General features: G+C 44.2%; 1 protein-coding gene across 5 annotated transcripts in view; it reads left to right on the forward strand.

Moving 5' to 3' along the window:
* fam222ba (family with sequence similarity 222 member Ba) overlaps window positions 1-22285 on the forward strand; it is a 34730-nt gene that overhangs the window by 843 nt on the left and 11602 nt on the right. The window contains exon 1 of one of the 5 annotated variants that reach the window (XM_069146942.1): window positions 4854-6207. The exons of 1 other annotated variant lie outside the window; for it this stretch is intronic. The gene's annotated coding sequence lies outside the window, so the exon portion shown is untranslated. Of the gene's footprint in view, window positions 1-4853; window positions 6208-20221; window positions 20380-22285 lie in introns of those variants that run through there. 3 more of the 5 variants (XM_069146943.1, XM_069146944.1, XM_069146946.1) reach the window with 3 other exon arrangements.

Raw genomic sequence — 22285 nt, forward strand, 5'->3', positions numbered from 1 at the left:
CTCACTCTCAAATTCATTCAAGGCCTTTTCTCCCTCCGGGCTTTCCTCACATGGCCACTTCACGTGGGAGTGTATCAGAGTTCTTTCTATGACTGCATTAACTTTGGCCTTCAGAAAGAGCTCTCTCTCTCTTTCTCTCTCTCTCTCTCTCTCTCTCTCTCTCTTAAAAAAAAGACAAAAAGGCTTCGCCTGCAGACCATTTAATCATAAGCTGTAGCCCACTTTGCTATTTGAAGTGCACTTGCCAATGAGATTCAGCATGGTGTGATGGAAAACCTCTCTGCCGCTGTAATTCAGCGTGCTGTTGATTCCTAATCAATCTTGTTTTCTGTAATTCAGTGATGACACCGTGCATTGATAGGGAACAGGTCAAATGTGCCTGAATATGCAGGATTTCTCTGCAGCTGAAGCAGGTGGTGTCAGACACAGACTCTCTGCCACACCTCTCCGGTTGATCTACTAACGACACTAGCTGGGATTAGACATGCAGCTTAATGAGGAGACCTCGCTGCTCATGACGAATAACAAAGTTCATGGAATTATAAGCACAAGCCATGAGGCTTGTCGACAGGGAGCAGAGGTGGGGGAAAGAAAACAATCTGTCAGCGCGTCAGAGCATCCATCACTCCATCACCGCTGATTGCAGTGAGAGGCGTGATGCTGCACAGCCGGCTGACTGTCTCCGAGAAAGCCGCTCCTGAACTTTATCACGCTGAGAACTCCAGCACAGATAGGCTATTTGTAAAAGGATCCCACAGATTAATGAATGGATGGATGAATTTCCACGAGATAAATGAGAGAGCAGTGAGATTTAAGTGTTACATTTTTATGTGACGCCCTCAAGGTCCCCCCAAGGTCCCTCGATTCAGCAATCACTGCTCCGTGCGTCCTTGCTGTTTTTTAAAAGAAGTGATTTAGCTTCCAAACTACCCATATAGGTCACACTGATGCTCTGATTGTACAATCTCCCTCCCAGTGGGGAAGATAAAGGGGGGGGAAAAAAAACTTTTTATTCATTCGAGACTTGCAATCGATGGGACTTGTCTGTGAAGTGGATCAATAATGCCTCCCTTTGAAATCATCAATCACGTCGGTGGTGAATTTAAAAAGCGTAATTAGGAACAGCGTTCTAAAACATCCTGTATTGACGTCTTCTTTGGTATGGAGAAAGACACCATTCTGCATCATTAACTTTGTATTATTGCCTGATGGAGCCTGCTGCTGCTACTTCCCCACCTGCTGAACCCAGAGCGCTGTGTTTGATTGGGCTTTCACACCAAATTCTTCTCTCTTTCACTTGCTGATGGGGGAAGTGAAGCTTGCAGGCCTAAATTGGCTGAAGTATTGTAATAAACCCGGTCTGTGCTGGAACCCAGGTCATGGAGTTGTCCTCCACAACGCTGCAGAAATGTTTGTCGGGCCGAACGTGTGTAATTTTCTCTCTAATCATCTTATTTGATTACTTTTGTGCTGGTTCAAACATGAAATAACACATTCTCAAGCCTTCCCGTAACTCACCACAATCTGCAGTGTTGTCCATCTGTCTCGCTCTGGTAATAAAACGGTATCAATACTGTGGAGAGGGCAGGTGGGCGCTTGTAATGGAGTAATTTATTTTAGTTGTCACAGAAATATAAGTCTTTGATTAGGGAGCTATACACATCAGGCTGCACAAATAGAACCTTTCATCAAATCACAAAGCATGTGACACTATTGACCAGGAGTCCTTTTACTGGGTTTTATCTTTAGCAACAAGATTCACAATACAAGAGCACAATGATGCAAAATGCAAAGGTGATGCAGCTCAAGGCGAATCTTGCGCCAGTGTAGCCGAGGAGTATTCGGCCAGTGAAGATGTTCATGTAAGAAATAATGACTCATCTTTGTAAAATGACAAACTGTGTTAGAGATTTGTAACATCCTCACCACACTGGGTGCTTTTCCCATCTTGAGGTTTTGCTAGTTTTGACTTTTACAGAAAACCAAAGCAAAATCGGTTCTCCCAGATACCTCCAGTGGCATCTAGACATACAGAAAGGCTCATTTGTGTTAAGTTGTGGCTCGTTTCTAAGGCTGTGACCACTGTGGTGGCAAGTTTACTTACAATAGTAAGTAAATAATGTAGCATAGATATTTTAATCACTTAAATTTCAACAAGAGAATCACATGTATATCATGTCTATTTTCTTAAAAAAAAAAAAAAAACATACAAATATCAATACAATCAGAAGTATACTTAAACACATTTAGACATTTATAGGATAACGGACTATAACTTTGTTATGATAAAACTAAATGTAAAATTTTCCCCCATTATCCAGAAAACATTTCTCTGGGGGACATCTTGCCTCACAAAGTCATTTTGATCTCTACAAACTTGGTATTTATGCATAAGATTAACTCTACTTTATACTCTTACCCTCATTGCAACATAAATGTTCCATAACACATACCGATGCTCTGTATTTTATATTGATTTTAGGACAATTAATTTCAAATAAACACACAGTTGGAAATTAGTAAAAAAAAAATACCATTGATATTTTAATTACTAATACTGTAAAGGGGAAAAAAATGCAGGAGGGACCAAATTATTAAAATTAATATTAGGATTATTTTCAGTGTTTTCAAATTGATAAAACAATAATTGAGATTTAATTTTGATTTGAACAAACCCGTTATTAGGCCTACAAAATGCAAATGATGTCAAAACAATTAGCTAGTTATCATTTAAAAATGAAAGTAATTAATTTTTTACCGTTGTTGTTTTGTACATGCACATATAGCCTACATCCATAAAATGAAACAGGGGCTTATTTTGTACTGGGTATTAGATGAATACACCTCAAAAATCACTCCATGTAATTTCCTCCCTCCTCCATCACCTAGTGGTTAGGAGTGGTATTGCAGGGGGCCGTCTTCCACTTACAAGTACCCCCTAAAAAAGTCCAAGGTAAAACTTGAATAAATTAGTGTATACAAACACATATACACTTCATGAAAAGGTTTGATGAGTATGGAATTTATGGGAATCTTTTCACTTTCGGAATAATATATTGCAGGTATTATACTATGGGATTATTATTATTTGAGTCCATGATGTCTAAAAAGGACTTTAAAATGATACCTGGTTAATGCAACTACTTTATTTTGGATAGTCTAAGCAGTCCAATAATCAAATAATATGTCCTCCTATGTATAATACCAATCTTCAAAAAACATTTTAGTGACTATAGCTGTTTGATAAATGTACTGCAATCGAAGGTAGAATATTTGCCTCAGAAATATGGGCTATGTATAGTGAAGTTAAAGAACAATTCAATATAAATACCCAGTTTAAGTGCATGAGATTTGTACCTCCATTAACCAACTTGATATGTTAAATTACTTTCCACCGCTGGTCACATTACATGCAAAGTCTGAACATCATAACACCCCAGCAAGTCATTATTATTACTTTCTTTATTTTATTATTATTGACAGATACAGGAGATCATTCCTGTCGACCGCAATAAGACTGTACAATAACTCACCTCTGGCAAAATCCATCACACAACAACAACACTGTTGTCTGTGTTTCTTGGTTGTTTGTATATAATATATATAGATATATACTGTCCTGTATATACTGTATATACTGTGCATTTTATATTTAATATTTGTTACTGCTATTTCATTGCTTTCTATTATTTTGTTATTATCTTATTGCTTCCTGTATGCTGCTGTCGCGAAAAAAATTTCCCCCTCGGGGATTAATAAAGTAACTACCTAACCTAACCTAACCTAACCTTTTTTTGGTTTGTTTGTATATAATATATATACATATATAATGTACTGCATATACTGTGCAGTTTATATTTTATATTTTTTTACTGCTATTTACTGCTATTTTATTGCTTTTCTATTATTCTATTCTATTCTATTATTTTATTCTATTATTTCTATTATTATCTTATTGCTTCTGTATGCTGCTGTAGCGAAAAATTTTCCCCTCGGGGATTAATAAAGTAAATACCTAACCTAACCTAACCTAACCTAACCTTTTTTTGGTTTGTTTGTATATAATATATATAGATATATAATGTACTGTATATACTGTGCATTTTATATTTTTGTTACTGCTATTTACTGCTATTTTATTGCTTTTCTATTATTCTATTCTATTCTATTCTATTCTATTCTATTCTATTCTATTCTATTCTATTATTTTATTCTATTATTTCTATTATTATCTTATTGCTTCTGTATGCTGCTGTAGCGAAAAAAAAATTCCCCTCGGGGATTAATAAAGTAAATACCTAACCTAACCTAACCTAACCTTTTTTTGGTTTGTTTGTATATAATATATATAGATATATAATGTACTGTATATACTGTGCATTTTATATTTTATATTTTTTACTGCTATTTACTGCTATTTTATTGCTTTTCTATTATTCTATTCTATTATTTTATTCTATTATTTCTATTATTATCTTATTGCTTCTGTATGCTGCTGTCGCGAAAAAATTTCCCCTCGGGGATTAATAAAGTAAATACCTAACTTAACCTAACCTAACCTAACCTAACCTAACCTAACCTAACTTAAACCTAACCTATTTATCTTTGCCAAAACAGCCTGTTTACCAAACCCCACGAAAGACCAACTAATAGCAGTTAATCCAGACCTGTACATGCATTTTAGATACAGAATCTATTTCGTGTTATTTCTCTAATTTCACCGTGAACTTGACGAACAAATACTCGTCTGTCCAATCGCATCGCGCGCCGACTGTCCCTTTAAAAACCGCTCCGGCGTCCTGCGCAGCGCGCGGCGCGGTCCGGAGCGGTCCCGGCTACCGCGCATGCGCCGGAAGTCGCTGCCGCAGACAGCAGCAGTGATTCGGCAGCGCAGGGCAACGGGAGGAAAATCTGTCCGGTTTAAACCATGGCGACGCACTAAACGATGCCTTTCGCAGAGGTAAACGGAGAGTAAGTAGCTGTATCTTTGTAACACGCCCGCTGCCCGACGCTGGGTTGACGTCCTCTCTAATTTGTGGCGTGAATATGAGAAAAGGCTTTGAGAGGAGGCAACAATGGGACGGAGTGTGTGTCAGCCTCCCGGCTAGGTTAGCTAGCCGGGAGGCTGGGCAGTCAGCTGGCACACTCCCTGGGGACAGCTACTCCACCGGCCACCTGGGTTGTGAGGATACCCAGTGGGGGAAACCAGCGCCGACGGCTTTACTGGCTCTCACAAGCCGTACTATTTAATTCAGGCGCAGCGGGAGCCTTAAATTAGTGTTGAAAGCTGCTGTTAACTACGAAACTGGGCTCGTGTTGGAGAGCTGGTTAGCTCGTTGTATTTTGAAACGTGACAGCAGCCAGTGAGGATGAAGCTCGGGTCTATTTGCCTACCAAATGAGTGTCAGGATTATGTCTTCCTAAAGGTGAGGTAGGTCGTTTATCTCCTCCACCTCCTCCTCCTCCTCCACCTCCTCCAGTGACTTCTCCTCCCTGGAAGAAGCCGGCTGTGGAGGAAGTTGGAGGTGCGGTTATTTTCCAGTATTTGCGGCTGTCAAAGTGTGCCATAGCTGTCGCTAAGTTGTCCCCCATCCGATGTAGTCATCGGGACATGCGTCCGCATTTCGAGAGCCCGAGTTGTCTTCTCTCGGTGTGCAGATGTTGTGTGCGCCGCCGGCTCCTCTTGCAGCGGAAAGTGTCCCCACCTGCCAAAGCAAGTGTTAAAGGTGATAACAAAAGGTTGACGTCACCGGGCTCATCCTGATCCTTGCCGCACCACCTCGACCGCTGAGGAGGAGGAGGAGGAGGAGCAGGAGGAGGTGCAGGAGGAGTAGTTTCAAGGGAGGAGAGCAGCTTTTTGCTGTAATGGTTCGTGTCTGGAAGGAATAAAGGTCTGTCTCTGATCAGATTTCGGGTATCCTAAGGGCGCACTTAACTAATGGGATCCTATCGATGTTTCTCCCCCCGCGAGCCTGATCTTCACACGGAGGAATGTGAGCGCTGCCGCCGCCTGTCCGTGTTGTCTTTGGCTGCTCCGAGACCGGCTTTACTGTCGTAATCGCTCTCTAATGTCATGGAGCCTGACGGATGTGATTAAAAAAAAAAATTAAAAAAAAAAAAATTAAAAAAAAAAGCATACCGCAGAATAAAGCAACTCCTCTGTGACCGACCGGACGATGGAAGTTCTGGGGTTTTACCCTGCGCATGGTAAGACCAGAAAAACTATGAAATGTAGTGGAGAAATGTCAAGAGATTTAAAAAAAAAAAACTATTTAGTCTACATTTGCATGACCATTTTGGAAGTTATGTAAAAAGCCTTGATCTTTTTTTTACCATAACGTAGATGGGACTGTTCAGTTGATGGCAGCAGGGAGGATGTGCTCAGGGCTATCCATGTGCTTACTCAAACAACAGCCTGACATTACTTGCCCAAAAGTGCATTTTTGCAATCCAGCTTTCTTCCCCTGCATTTTCCAAAGAGCAGATAATTACATTTCAGACCCTGTTGTCTGGGAAACTCAGGCCCCTAGACTTTCTGCAATTATCGTGTAGAAGGAACCCTCTTTGCATTGGGGTGCTATGTTTCCCAGCACAATGAAGATTAATTAGGTCTTTGCAACAAATTACTATACGGCCTCTCCCCATCTGTAAAAAAGCAGTTCACCTCTAATGACAGCAGCCTGATGGATAGCGAGAAATGAGACTAAAGTGCTTCTCAGGGATGCAACCAATCTCTTCCAATACATACAACTTAGTGTTTAACGTAGATGCTTGATTTAGGTGGAAGTGAATTTCTGTGCGTGCTCCTTGAACATGTGCTTCCTTCTATTTAAGTCTTAAAAATGTTGCGCGTGTGTTTGCGCTTCGTTAAAAAAAAAATAAGAGAAGGCAGCTGATCAGTCCAAATGTCAGGAGCAGCCAGTTCATTAGTTCGTGTCACGCCGGTCAGCAGCATTGTAGAAAATTACAGCGTTCCACCAAATTGAAATACCACTTGAATGTATGTGTTAATTAGATCTCTGCGTGGCTTTTCAAAGTGTCTCTCCTCCTCTGCCCCTGAGTCATGTGCTGACTCTTTGACCCGTCACTGCAAATCCACAGTCTTTGACAGAGAAGACAGTTTGCCTCGCCTGTTTTTTTTCCCCCCTCAGCCAGTCTAATATATTTGAACGTATTGATCTACATTGTGGCCCGAGGAGGGTCATTTCCTCTAAGATACTTGTGCGGCATGTTGGTTTACAGTCGGCTGTAGATGACGTTAAACTATTGCAGGGAAAAAAAAAACGTATTGTAGAGAACAGACACACCTACGTGTTAAACATTACTGGAGTGGAAGCTTTAAAGTAGAGTAGTGAGTGGAGTACACTGTGACTGTAATGCACACCTACACAGTCTTCTATCTAGACACTATTCTTACTGTGTCAAACTTTCTTCTGGTAATCCAGTGGCAAAGCAGATGTTCATAAGTGATGACTGGCTTCACAGAGCTGAATCAATCATCAGCGCCTTCCACTGAAGCCCGGATGTTTTTGAGATGCAGGAGGTTCTCCACGTGACTGCCAAACCATCCGATTCCCAACATTAGGCTTGTCTCAGACAGCCGTAATAAGAGGATAACATCAAAGCTCTGCTTTATTTCTCCGAAACTTCAGACCAAGACTATGAATAACAGATCACAAGGTACAAAGAGTGAACCAGAGAACTTGAGCAGCTTTTATGTTTCAGCTGTTGTTGGGATTCACAGGGAGCTCATTAAAATACATTGATTAGTAACAGTCCTGATTGTGTGATAGTTGACTGTGAAATCGCTCGGCTAACCGACATATTTCTGATGCGATGATTTTCTGTGCTGGAATGAGCCACTTGGCTGATGCTCATTTTGGTTTATTCAAAGCCAGTGATTTGATGTCGCATTTTAGAGACGCTACTTGAATTGGAAATGTGTAACCGCGTGCTCTCCCCAACGCAATACATTTGTTCCTTTCATATTCCAGCAGGGGCCTCTGTATGTTAAATCTCTCGCAGGTGTTGTCAGTGAAATTTGATGTGCATAGAGGCTTTTTTTTTTTATTTTCCTCACCTGATCGTTTTAGATGAGCGACATTTGTTGAATAAAATCCATTTGCTAAATGAGGCTGCCCCCCCGGTCTCGGGCAGCAGCGCAGAGAATTCCCAGGTACCAATGATCTGCCAGCCGGCTGCACCTTTCAGTCCTCCAGTCACTGGTGCAGCTGTCAGGCCGCACTCACCCACTCTGCCACCCACCACTTAGAGGAACTCTGTCTGAGGCCACCCGGTGTCTTCTGGGCCGTCTGAGTCTGGTTTCAGACGGGGAACAGATGTTTGGTTGCTTTTGTGTGAGTGGGCTTAGTCAGGACACTCAATGTGAGGGTCAAACGCAGGTCAGGCTCTGAGTAGAGCGCTGTGGCCACATGATACATCCAGATCAGGTGTTTAGGACACGATGGGCAACTTCTGGATACCTCAGAGAGCCCGGACCGACCTGCAGGGCCGAGGCTGCGGGTCAGCTGTTACATGCTTTTCCATTTGGTTCATGTGGGTTGTTTTATTTTATGCGCTATGACTGCAGGCTCGATTTGAAGATACACTTTGTCTTTGTTTTGTGTTCTTCGTGACTTTTTTTTTTTTTTTTTCTTTCTGTTTATAGATTTGCATGTTAGCCAGTAGGTCCAATTAGGGCCAAAAGCCCTGCTCCTGCTGGGTAGTTTGAGTAATCAGCAAACCTGAGGCCTTAAACCGGGGAGTGACGCTCCAAACATCAGCACCAAAGGGCTTTCTGAAATTGTTATGTCTTCTGCTTGAGGGCAATCATGGAAGAATCTCAGCCTCCCGGTGACATTCGCTGCAGTAACAGCAGCAGCAGGACGAACAGGACTCGGTCTGTAGGACAGCATCTGTGTGATCACGCCTGTCAGAGGCCCTGCAGATGACAGGCTTGTTTATCCACCTCTATCTCACAGGAACAGCAGAAGAGCAGGGTAGATACCGTTGTCTGGTTATGGCACCAGATAAGGTCGCCTCAATCGAATCACCGCCCCCCCACCGACACTCTCCACCCCCAAAACCGAGCACTCGGTAATGAGAGGTTGCCATGCGAGTCCCATATCGCTCTTAAGTAATCCTAATAGATGCCATTAGCATGTCCGTAGTTATTGCAGCAGTTTTCCAATGTCCATGCCAACTGAACATATCGGGGCATCATTAGCCACCAACGGAGAGGCTCCGTGTCCGACCCGGTCTGTGGGGTCGTGAAGAATGCCACAACAAAGCAGCAGTAAAGCTGTAGGGGATATCAAGTGAGAGGGGACAGAGGGAGAGGGAGCTCAAAGTGTCATAGTTGGCGCAGACATTAGATAAGGCTAAGCTACGAGAGGATTAGAGAGGGAGGAGATGTAAAATGCTGTCGGCTAATTGGGCTTCATTTTTAATATTTCAGAGGGTTCATTAGAGACTAAATTGGTGAAGTATTTCAGCTCTGTCTGTAGTCTGGGAGCCTTTTTGGGACAAGCCTTGCAGCCTGAATCATAGCGGATCATTTCAGGGTCCAGTCATCGAACACAAGGTACACTGTTGTATTACGATTCTGTAAAATATGACATGCTTTGATTGCATACTTCTTGTCCTATAACCAAAAGCTGAGTTGACTTGCATTCTGTCTCGCAATAAGATCGATGGACGTCTGTGTGTTTTATTATTCAAAGCTTTTCATTTTCTTATCAAGAGAAAGGCAAAGGGTGTATAGGGTGTCGTACAGTTATCTGCTCCTAGATGACAAAGCCGTCGGAGCTCGAAGGCTCGATCCGTGCTGGCCTGAGTCGTGAAGATGTGGCGAGGCGAGCGTTCGGCGCGGGGCGCTTTGCCATGACCCTCCTCGGTTTGTCGTGGGTTACGCCACTTCTCCGGGCCTCAGTGTGTGGGTGTGTTTTCTCTGTGTGCGTGCAGCGCGCCGGAGAGAGCGAGCGAGCGGCGCTGAGAATGGGGTCCTTTATAACCTCCTAACCCTCTGGTCCTGTTTGCAGCCATTGTTGGCCACAGTGAATGGTATCTCCGTGCCTTGAAAAGTAACCAGATGACATTCTTCCTGTTGTTCAAAAGGGCCCGGGGTTCTGTTGTGAAGAGCAGCTGAAAGGATAGGCTAAGACTGTGACCTTCAGAGGCTAATCTCTGGCATGTCATTCAGTGCCTTCTTTGAAGCAAATGCAGAGCTTTTCTCCCTGATAGCGACGTACCGATTCAAACAAGCCTGAAATTCCTCTTAAGGTTTTCAACAGTTACACCCTCGAAAAACAGTCACGTTTTTCTTCATTGAAGCTCCTCTGTGCAAAAACCCGGAGGATGTTTTTTAGCAGCTGAACTGAATCGTTATTCCAGACAGGCAGTGTGTCTGACACCTACATTGTCCAAACAGTCTCTCCAGCCTGTGACTGAGCCCTCTGTACACAGACCTGTGGCATCAGCAGCCCCTCTGTACCGCCTGCTGAAATACCGCCGCTGCTGTGAAAGCAGCGGGGATGAAATGCACTTAGTGAGACAGTAAACATCGGCGCAGCTCTCAAACGAGCTTACGTTGTTTATGTCTCCTCCACTCTGGTGTATTTGCTGCCTTCAGCTGGCTGCGTTTCCTGGAATGTGCAGAGATGCAGTTGTTGCTCTGTGGGGGGATGTTGGCTGTAATCACAGTTCATAGTTCAAGTCTGGAGTCGGACTCAACTGAGCAACTATCAGACAGGAGTCGCATTATTCTCCTCGGCGAAAAGACCACACTTGAAACCACCGGTTTTGTGCAGCCGGATGATCTTTACGGCATTTTATTATGCAACTATTGTACAAACAAGATTTTTCAAGTCTTTTTTTTTTTTTTTTCTCTCTTGTTCATCAAGAGGTTTAAACTTTGAACCACAACTATTACATTTCTGACGACACTTAAAGAGCAGCAGCCTTCAAATCATAATACAGAGTTGTTGAATGATGATATTTGATCGAATGTCGTGATTCTCAAACCCCTCTCAACCGGATGCTTTTACTTCGCTGGCTTTACCATAAATGTGTTCAATGGGATTTGCTTTTCAGTCCAACACACTGCACTGGCATTGAGCTTTCTTTGCGCTCGTCTAAATGATCTCTGAGAGCAGGTCGGAGAATTACGTTTTTTCCTGTGCTTCCTGTCGCTGCTGCTGCGCTGTGCCACCTGTATGGGGTTAAGATTGGGGTCAGACCTCTTGCAGGAGCCTCTTCTCTGAGGCCCTCCCACCCCTTTTTCTTTTTTTTTCATGGGCTGCTTGTGTTTGGGGAACTGACATGGAAAAAGAAAAGCTGTCTGGTTTTTCAGGGGCCTCTTTTGTCAGACATCTTTCAACAGTAAATGATTGGCATATCTCCTGCCATTTCCCCCTTTTGTTTGCAGCCCGTTGAGTCGGAGAGCAAATAATGAAATTGACCATTATGTCTGCCGTGTTTGCAGCCCGCCTGCGTCCATGTGCGCGCACAAAAAGGCGAGGTTGTTTACAAAGGAAGCGTTGGATAAGAAAAGGAAAATGTCAACTTTTATCATGCTACTGCACAACCATTTTGCATTAAGTCAGAAAATATCCCCTGAAGTAGTGTAACATCCGCAGAATGTGATTGAGATAGAGACGGGGGAGACGAGGGGAGACGAGGGGAGACGGGGGAGACGGGGGGTGAGGGGAGGGGAGGAGGGGCAAAGGAAGAAGGGTGGGCCATGATTTGAAAAGCCATACTTGAAAGTGCTGGCGTGTAAAGAGTCCTGAGGCAGGTCATGTTGCTGTGTGACAGAGAAGCATTCGTCTTGCCGTGGATCTGACGTCCCAGGGTCTCGTTGCGAGGGTTTGCCTGCGCTGCGTGTCGGCTTTCTGTAATTAATAGCCAGTAGCCCCCTCAACCCATCAAGGGACCAGGTGCTGCTCAGATCTGCTCTGGCACGGGGAGACGGCAGATAGGCCGGTCGTGGGTTTCACTGCGATTGGGATAAAACTCGCAGATATCACCAACATCTTTCTCGCTGTACGCAACTCGGCCAACTGTGTACATGTAAACACACGGTCCCAGACCCAAAACAAAGAGATGAATTTTAATGGTGCGCAGCTGATGGATGGCTTGTTGGTAAAGGATGTGGTTCATTTAGTCCACTTTGTGTCAAGCACCATTGTACTCGTGTCCTGTGCTGTTTAGCAGGGCTCGCGGCCCTGACAGATTGCCATCCCGATGGGGAGATTTACCCAGCCAGCACTGCCAATGGCACTGACACCATCATTAGGCTTTGATCAGCTGCAGTCTGCAAGGGGAAGAAGAGAGAGTAATATTCTTGATCTAATTACTAGGAGACATTTCAGGCAGCGTAATGTGTGATTTAACCTCTTGTCAGAGGCTATAAAAGGAAGCTGGGTTAATCTTCCTGGCAACCTCTTTTCCGCGCAGGGGAGAGTGCCTTTAACTTTCCTTTTCCCATGAAACTTGGAAAAAAAACACATCACGCCAGCGTTGTATGCTAACGCACCGCTGCTGGCTTTCCACTTGAAATCTCTAAAGGCAAAAGTTCTCTGACCTTTTGAATGTTAGCAACAGCTGGTTCGCAGGAACGCATGTGCTCTGTGCATTTGGAGAATCGCAAGTAGAACAAAAAAGCTGTCCTTTCGACTTCTGTATGCTTCCTCCAAATGGATTGTTTTGCAGTGCCCTTTGTTTCTCTGTCTCTCTCTCTCGCTCTCTGTCGTTCTTTCTCTCCCTCACCATCACCACCCACGCACTGCAGCACCATGAGTGCAGGGGACTTGATTGAACAAATAGATTGTAAGTGGAATCGAGGGGTTTGGGTTAATCAGTCAAACATAGTTAAACAATTCTTTGGACATGAAGGGATTAGTCTTGCCTGCGTTGAGCTCATCAGAGCCCATTCTCCCTGGTGCTGGCTGAGCTTTTAGGGCCAAGGGCCACGGCCTCTCTGGCTCCACGGAGAACCACACACGCACCCCTCAGCATGCTCCGCTGCCTCTGAATGCCCCTCCACTCTCCTTCCCCTTTGTTGCAGAGCACAATTGGAATGATGGATTAGCAAATTAAATGCAGATCTTTCTATTCATGGCCATTCCGGCTCAGAGTCTCATTCACTGGATCTATCACAAACCTACTTTAAAATGGTTACCAGGTTCACCGCATGTCCTCTCATTCCTTCACAAACGTCTCTCTTCTACCCTCAAACATGGCCTGAAAATAACCGAGTCCACTGACTGTTTCCCAACATAAAGCCTCTCGGTATCTTGTTTTTACAGGATGACTTCCTGTACATTTTCTTCTCCCTCCCTCCCTCCCTCCCTCTTTTTTTTTTTTTTTTTTTATTTATTTTTTTTTACTGAGTGCTGATCACAGTGATAGGAAGCGGCCCTGATCCGATGATGTGTTGGCAGAAGCAGAGTGCACAGCTGCAGCCAGCCTGAGCCTGCTCTAAATTAACTGTCACTGTCTCCTCCACGTTCCTGAGAGCAGAGCACCGACCCTGCTGGCCCCCACATACAAATTAAACCTTTTCCTCCTATTTCGCATTTGAATGTGTTCGATTATTTGTACCCAGTCATTAATATAACTAGTAGTACTACTAGTACTATTCGTTACGTGTGATTTCGTACTTTGTTTACCTCTTTTTTAATCATAGCCCTTAGTTGTGTCTGGCTAAGCTAGCTTTGAATTTTAATATAATTTTAATTTAAAATTTTAATATCAAGGAAAAAAAAGGCTCCTGTTACGTACAAAACCTCCGACAGACATGCTGCTCTTATGTTGAAACTACTTGTTTGTTAAAGAATAAAAGAAATCTCACAAATAAACACTTATTCTTTGTATTGTTACACAGTTGAAGAATTTGTGATACATTTCATGAAGTTCCTTTTGGTCAGCATTATAATTTCTTTGTTGTCCAGCTTTGTATGTTCAACATCAGTTAGTTATCTTCCCGTTTTCTGTTCAGTGCAGCCGAGGTTTAATTCTTTTGAAGCTGAGTTTTTGAGGCCAGTTTTTTTTTTTTTTGTCTTTTTTTTTTTGTCTGTTTACCACCCAGCAGATAACCCAGTCCCTCACTATCTCCTGCTCCCTCTGCCCCTCAGTCCCTCCTCCAGTGCAGCGTGGGGGGTGGATTGCTGTGCTCTGTAGAGACCCCAATTAGCAGGACTAGCGGGCCTGCTGAAGGTCACTCCCAGAGCTTTGGTGTGAGAAACAACAAGGAGGGCAGGGCCAGACAGGAGTAGCTCCAACAGTGCCGGGGCCGAGACTCTCAGCTGGACCCAGGAGTCCTCTCGTAAGAAGTACACTTTCCTAACCTCAACAGCAGTTTGTATATTCTCTGTTTTTACTTTGCACAGTGTTGGCAAAAAGTGGCTGAGTTTTTTGCTAAAGGTCAAGTGTTCTCGGCGGATTGTCATAGTATACTGTGACCATATCTGAGAGATCCATTTGTCATTAGCTCCAAAGTCCCCTACTTCATCAGCCCGTGTCTGGTGTCGGCTATCTCGGCCTGATTGATGGCTCTGTCCTTATTGCAGGGAACCAGGGTCGATGGCAAAAAATTTGCTGCTGGGTGCATTAATGCTGTATTCAATGGCATAGACCTTTTGAGCATGCCTCATCAGTCTTGAATCATTGGATGGCCACAGGAGATATGTATGAGCGGACACGATGCAAGAAAGCAAGAGGGCGACAGGAAAAGGAGTTTTTATCAGCCCTGTTAACTCTATTATGACTTTATCTCAGTGCTGCAGGCCAGAAGAGGATATTGAATATTTAAAGTTAAGCTATAAATGTTCAGAAGTAGCCCAAACACACTCTAATGTTGTTACTGTTAGAAAAAAAATTCATTCAAGATCACAGGTCTACAGCAGCCAACTAAACCACAGTTAAATCTAGTCCTGGGTTTTCTGACAAATTATCTATATTCTGTTACTTTATATAAATCCAGTATCGATGCCAGACCAAACTTATAAGATAAACTCCTTTTGAGAAATGATCCCGGTATTAACACACCCAAATTTATTTAGTAAATAGATGGCTTTATTTGGGATTGTTTGCAGTCATTGCATCTTAATAGGTGCAGACCTCTGGTTAATGTTAAAACTATTGAAACAGCCTTTAACCAATCAGCATCGACCATCATTTTACACGTTTTGCGCCAAAACTCACCAAGATGTCGTACCACAGTACTTCAGCCAATTTGAGCAGCGTGCAACACAAAATGCAAATTGAATTCAGCCTTCGAAGGACGCTCACAGCTCATGGCGATACATCATCATTGCATCTTTTTCTCTACATTTTAAGCATTGTCTTGCTCCAGCTTTTTGCATCTCTTCTCCTAGCTCTACCTTTGCCACCATTGTTGGAGCTATATTTAAAAACATACACTTGTCTTCAACATCATAGCTCTTAGCCACCCATACTGGTCTGTCCTTTAGAGTGGCTGAGCGAACCCTCACGAGAACACCGTTTCCAGACTGTAATCACAGCAAAGACTGCAGCAGTGAGTAATAGACGTAACAGCCCGGTGCTTTAGAAATACGGGTTTTTGCCTTAAATAATAGAAATCACAAACGTTACATTTTGTCAGGGGGACAGGAAAGGTTTAATTTCCAAAACAAAACCTCATAAAATGGGCGAAATTGTTTTTTAATCAGGAACTATTTCATCACAGAAAATAACAAATCTAACCAGACGGGCTCGACAGTTTTTAAAACTCAGCTGCACAATAAACCCATTTTGGTCTGGACCATAAAATAATGAGTTGAATACCCCTCTGTAGTCAGGCATTTAATAATCATAAAACACTGCTGCGGTTGTTATGTGACATTTGGCTTTTTTGCTTTGGTATTGTAGTGATTGTTTTTGTATATCAAACCAGTACCTGTGTAGGAGTAAAAACTCCGGTGCCATGACAACACCAGCACACACCAACAGTGTGTGTCGGCTCACAGTGAGACGGGCGGACAGACGGAGGGCCCTGTGAGCCTGGGAGGGCCAGATGTTCCCATGCAGACACAGAGGTGAGATGTTTGCCATGCCGAGCCTGTGTTTGCCCGGCTCTCCACAGAGTCCCCGCCTGGCTGCCCGGTTCCCCCTGAGCTGTTGTCTGCTGGGGGAAGAGCTGGGGGGGCGGAGAGGCGCTCGCATATACACAGGAGATGAAGGAGAGACAGCAAATGTCTTGTGTGTCGCCAGGGGCAAAAGGAACACGTCTCATGCAGCCCTGACCACTGGAGAAAGACTTTGTTTTTTTCCCTCTCTCTCTCTCTTTCTCTCTGTCTCCGGTCTGTAGATATGAGGGGGATTCGTTTGGTCTCGCTGGAGGCCAGGCTGAATGTCAGAGCTGCCATGGAGGCGGCTGACCTTACCAACCTCCCATAGACGCCAGCCATTAACTTTTCCTGAACACATACACACAGCGTGGTTTGGAATCGGTATGGAGGGATTTGCTTTTGACTTGTATGACCGCACTCATCAGTGCAGCAGAATATTTCCAGCAGATTTGTGCATCACCACCGGACCTGCATCTCAATAATCCCCTGGGACTAACTGATCCAGAGGACTTCAGCAGAACCAGGATGAGAGCTTTTCCTTTGGCCTCCATTAAAGAGATCCACCATAAAATCAGATAACAACAGGAAATTAGACTGTATATAACATACCAGAGTTAAAGATGAAGTTCTGCTGCACAACAATTCAGGTCATGTTCATAAATGACTGAGTGGTTGAAGAATCTAAATTCTTTAAGGTGTAGAAAAGTAAAAGGTAGAATTGTTCTGAGTTCCACTGTCGAGTTGGATCAGGCATAAGTCTAATTAGAGCTTTTTTCTTTGTGTGTGTGTGTGTATTGGTATACGAACAGCTCATATGGGCGAGAGGCCAGTTAGTATAATGGCACAGTGGATAAATCTCCCGCAGTAGGCCCATGTAACACTGGGAGCTGTTTTTTGTGCGTTAAGCCCTTTTAGGATGATTTGTGAGAGTCAGCGCTTGCACAGTTCTGCCTAGCAGAGCTGCTCTGACCTCCCCTCCCCACACACACCCTCTTAAATCAGCCCAGCGCTTGCAAACAGGCCAGAGCTGGTTAATGCTGGGTCAATAATATGGGTCTGAGCGGGACAAACGGACAGAGACTTGGCTTTTTTTCTCTGTTAAACATCGCACATGTCAATAAGAAGGCACTGGAAATACCAGAGGAAGTCGTTACTCCTGCAGGGGAAAATCACTAGTGCATGTGCACGAATGCCCGCGTCCTTTCCTATACATGTACTGTATATATGTGTCAGTGTATGTGTGTGTGTTTGAGGGAGAGAGGGAGAGATGGGCGAACAGCTGCATTGATTTGGTTTTGTTTGCTGAGTACTTGGAGCAGAAATGTAAGCCGTGGGAACACCTGGAGAGTGGGGAAAATGGGAGAAGAGGTGGTGGTGTCAGCTCTGCTGCTGGCTCTGTACCAAGCATACATGCATGCACAAACACACACACACACAGCTCACATGTGTGAGGGCAGCCTGGGATCCCAATCAGCAGCACTTAACAAAGCTTTCCTCTTTCTCCCTTTAATCGCAGGCTCAATTTGTCACTGGGGTGTCCAATTTCTGATAAGCGCTTTGACAGAGAGAGGCGAGGTGGGTGTGGGGAAGAACACAAAATGGATGCACCTGCTAACAAATGAAATCAAACCACTCCATCTTCATTTCCCCTTTTTCCGCCAGCTGGAACAATGCTGCCTCGCTGGAGCTCTCAGCACATTGAGTTATTTCCCACTAACCAGAGTTGTTTCCCTCTAACCAGGGAGAAGCCTGACTGACTTAAAGTCAGAACAGGAAGTTAGAACGGGCTCAGAAGTGTGCTTTTAAACCTCTAATGGACAACTGGGCCCAGTTTCACCCCTTAAAGGAGCAGTGTGTAGGATTCAGCGGCATTTCGCGGTGAGTTTTCATATTGCTACGATCTGAACACCTTTCACCTCACCCTCACCCCCCCACAAAGCAGGTAAAACGATCTTTGGTGGCCACAAAAAATGTGAAAGGATCTCTGGAGCCAGTGTTTTGTTTGTCCCTACTGGGCTACTGTAGAAACATGGTGATGCAAAAAGAAAAGAAAGCCTCAAAAACTACAGTTCCTCGAATGGCCACCTGGGGCTGGAAAGCCACGCATTCTCCGCGGATCAAGATCAGTAGAGATAAACAATGTTCATCGGCCTGGTTAAAAACATTTTTTTAGTGAACATTATATTTAAGATATTTTTATAGATCTCACCTGTTTAATTTTTATTAAAACGTGAACTTGTGTATAATTACTATCGCTGCTTTGAGTGACAGCTGAGTGTCGTCACAATCGGCGAGCTGCCTGCAGGTTACAGTTACCAGACTTCATCTGTCCCCCCTCAGCTCCGCCCACGCACCACCTCTTTCCCCATTTTTGGCCACAGTCACCTGGAACTGAGCTTCAAAACCGACACAGGAAGGACCTGCTCCCCGTGTAGATATTAAGGCCTCCTTGTAAACTAACAAAAACACAACGATTCTTAGTCTCAGGTGATTATCCACTATTCAAAACATAATTATGATGATTGTATTCAAATCCTAAATCCTCAACAATGGTCTTTAAAAGGAACTTGATGTAGTGGTTTAAGTTTTGTTGCCACTGTGAATTCTTAAGAAAAAAAAAGTTCATCAACAAATTTGTGACCAGAATCACAAAGCTCTTGTCCTTTTTGTACACAGAGGAGGGAATGTAGTTCAGAAGTAGTTTTGAGATCACATTTCCTGGTACACTGAAAATCTTTGCTGCAGATCAGCAACACAGACCCGTCCTCTTGATCAGGCTTCTCCATCCTGGATGTACAACTCTGCTGTTTACTAACGAGCATTCACACCAAGCAACTTGAGCAACCAGCCTGCCTCAAGTCTGGTGATTCCTATCTCTGCCCATTCCTCAACACAGATTTATGATCGTCTGGTATCTATATCTACGTCCAGCCATGAGATTCCAGTCTCGTACTGAACCCGGCAGTCTGGCAGCTGACACAGCAGCATGTGACTCAGCACATTGTTGTGAGGGTATGTGAAGATAACAAGAGAGATGTGGTGGCACCACAGAGGAGATGAAAGGCGCTCAGCTGATCTCATACGAGCACCATCTCGGGTTGCGTGATCTGATGGTCACCAGGAGGCTGGATTACTTCAACAGTTATGATCCCCTCAGGATCAGCTGCAATCCTTTTTGTGATCTCTAAACATTTTATTTCGTGCTGTCATCATGTCAAGGTTTAAATTTGTCTAACCTGTTGGTTTATGACCAAATGCCTACAAAATAAATAACATTCCTGTGAGCCTCAGTGTGCTGACAGCGATAGTGAACATGATAAACCTGACAAACATGCTCATGTTAGCATTGTTATTAAGAGCGTGTTGTTGGCCTTTAGTAGAGCTGCAGCCTCACCAGTGCCGTCGCAGAATCCTGTTAACGTTTGCCTCCAAGTCCTCCCATGAAGTCAAACAGTTTTAATTGCAGAGCTGAGGAAGGACCGGCCTCGTATCTGAACCTTATCACAAATGATTTTAGAACAGCTTCTCATTAATTGGAATAATTTCATGTGCTAAGCAGAACTCGTGTGAAGCTGTATTAAGAGCCTGAGTAAATCAAATCCAATCTGTAGAGCTGCTTCATGAGATCTTAGCTCTCCTTCTCTTTTACTACATGTCAAATCTTTTTTTTTTTTTAATCTTTTTTTATTTCTGCCCTCGAGTGGTTTAACACTGTCATGTCTGAGAGGAGGCTGGCTTTCTCCTCACTGAGGCATGCCCAGCGTCTGGCTGCGCTCTCGATGGATTTGCAGCAGATAAATAAATAACTAGGCTGGCACCCCTCACTTTGGATCCCCTCTGTTTTGGCAGGCCATCCACACTGCGTTTTGTATCAGGTGTAAACATGTCTGTCAAACGGCGCAGTCAGGGGCCGTGGCGTTTTGGCATTCATGACGCCATCCGTGCAGGCGCTGCCAGCACTTTCTGTCTGCCCGCCTGACCTTGGCCAGCCTTGACATGACTGAGCACACTCGGCTCTACCTTCCACATTTGTAGGGCTCTTCAGGAAGCCAAGCGGGCTTAAGTGGCTGTTAGTGAAACTGACCCCAAGTTGAAGAATGGACCTTGGCTGGCCGTCCTCGCAGCGCTGACATGGTGGACGGGTAATGACCATGACATAGCCGTGGCAGAGATAGCCGGGCCAGACCAGGACACTCGCCGCCTGATATCTTCTCATCTTCGCCACCATTACTGTCATCCTCCAAGAGGCTGCCAACCACTGATGAAAAGACAAGAGAGGAGGAATGAGGTCAGTCCGATATGAAGAGGCCTCATACTAAGTGTTTCCTTTTCTCTGTGTCATGGTACACGACTCCCATAAGAGCCTGTGGTCTCCTTCTTAAATTAACTTTCCACATCTGACACCTATGCAAAGATTTATCCAATGTGTTTGTGGACTGTTCAGTGTTGTGGGGGCACGTCGCCTCTCTCCGCTCCACATCCACCATCTCACCTCAGGGAACTGTCACTTTTTCATTCGTTAGTTACTGAGCATTCATACTGCCTCCCAGTTGTCTCCCAGACCCCCCCCCCCCCCACACACACACACACACACCCACCCTCTAAAGACGAGTAGATTCAAGTAGCTGTCTTCCCCTCTCCCACACTACCCCAGCAGTTTCCTAGCCTATAAGTTTTTATCCCTGACACACTTGGAAACCACTATTTTACAGACTCTCAGTTTGTGTGTGAGTTGGGTTTTGGGCTTGTTGTTTTTTTTTGTGTTTTTTTTACCCCCTGCTCACTATCGCTGCCATCTCCGACTCTCTGGGCCTTTCTCTTTTGGTGTGAGATAACACCACCGGTTTGATGATCGGGTCTCTGCTGACTGAAAAAGCAAACGGCCGGTCCCGAACGCCTCGGGATGTGCTGGAGTCATCAGGATCCATTGTGTGAAGGCGCGGACCGGCCTGTCGTAGCCTAACGTGCCCGCGGCCCCGCGCTAGCGACAGAAAGCCTTTTCCTACGTCTGTTGTTTGCAAAGCCTGATGGGCTAACGAAGGCCACACCAAAGTGTTATTTCTTCCTAACGTGCTCAAGAGCCAAGGCTTTTCCCCCTTTCTTTTCACAGAATGCTCCGGCTTGGTATTCAAGGGTAAAAAGCTGTTCTCATCTTCCTGCTCCTTTCTTTACCTCCTATTCAGAGACTCTGCTCGCAAAGAAAAGTAATTTCACTCTTTCTGTCCCTGAGAGAATCAACACAGTGGAGTTGCATTGAATTTCTGCTGCAACATTTTTTCTTGGCTCTATTTCAGACCCATAACCTGGGGGTAAACATGCAATTAAAATAACAGCAGCCTGCTTTCTCCTCCACTCTCCTCTCCTTCAGCCGTTAGCACGGGCCATGTACAACATGGTGACTTGGTTCTCCTAATTGCTTTTGCTCATAATTGGTATAGAAAAACTGCTAATATTCAACCAGCAACCAAACATACTTTTTTACCTTATTATTATGTTTTTTTTCCCTTCATTGTTTTTCTCCACTAATATTGTTCATGTCTCCTCCTAATGAGCTTATTTCTGTGTACTGTCCTCCCTTTTTCCTCATGCATTACTGCTGATGGACGATTTAAAAGATGATTTCTTGCATAATTATCCTAGTCCCAAATTTCTAACAAATGCAAATCATCGCTGACGGAGAGGATATTGATCAAAACATAGAGCTGATGAATGCAGTCAGCTGGTCTAATTTCCTAAATGGCTTCTGTCTATCCTGTCCCTGCGTCTCTTCTTTGCATTTTTTTTTTACATTTTTTTTTTTGTTACTTTAGGAACAGCTTTCTTTTTCTCCTTCCCCACTGAGGAATGAAAAGAAAATATAGGTCAGCTTTTATGGGAGCAATTTGACACATGACACAAGCCATCGACATCACTTGCTCAAGTCCAGCTTTGTCTGCTAGCATTTATTTGTCTATAATGTAAGCCACATAGTTATTCACACATTTTTATTACAGTTCTATAAGTAGCTGGTGGACACTTGCCGAGTCACAGAGCCCCCCCTCCCCCTAATACCCTAAAACCCCGTAGTGTCTGTCTGCACGGGGCTGATAGTGTCAGACGCCTGGCTGAACTCCACCAAGCTGATCGCTGCTCCAGAGACTGGCCCAGCTGGCTCGGCCCGGCCGCCAGAGACGCAGCTCATGACGAGGGGGGGG

This window comes from Embiotoca jacksoni, unplaced genomic scaffold (assembly GCF_022577435.1).
Source record: "Embiotoca jacksoni isolate LCO1_2020_lvr unplaced genomic scaffold, fEmbJac1.0.p SCAF_13, whole genome shotgun sequence".
Taxonomy (NCBI): Eukaryota; Metazoa; Chordata; class Actinopteri; family Embiotocidae; genus Embiotoca; species Embiotoca jacksoni.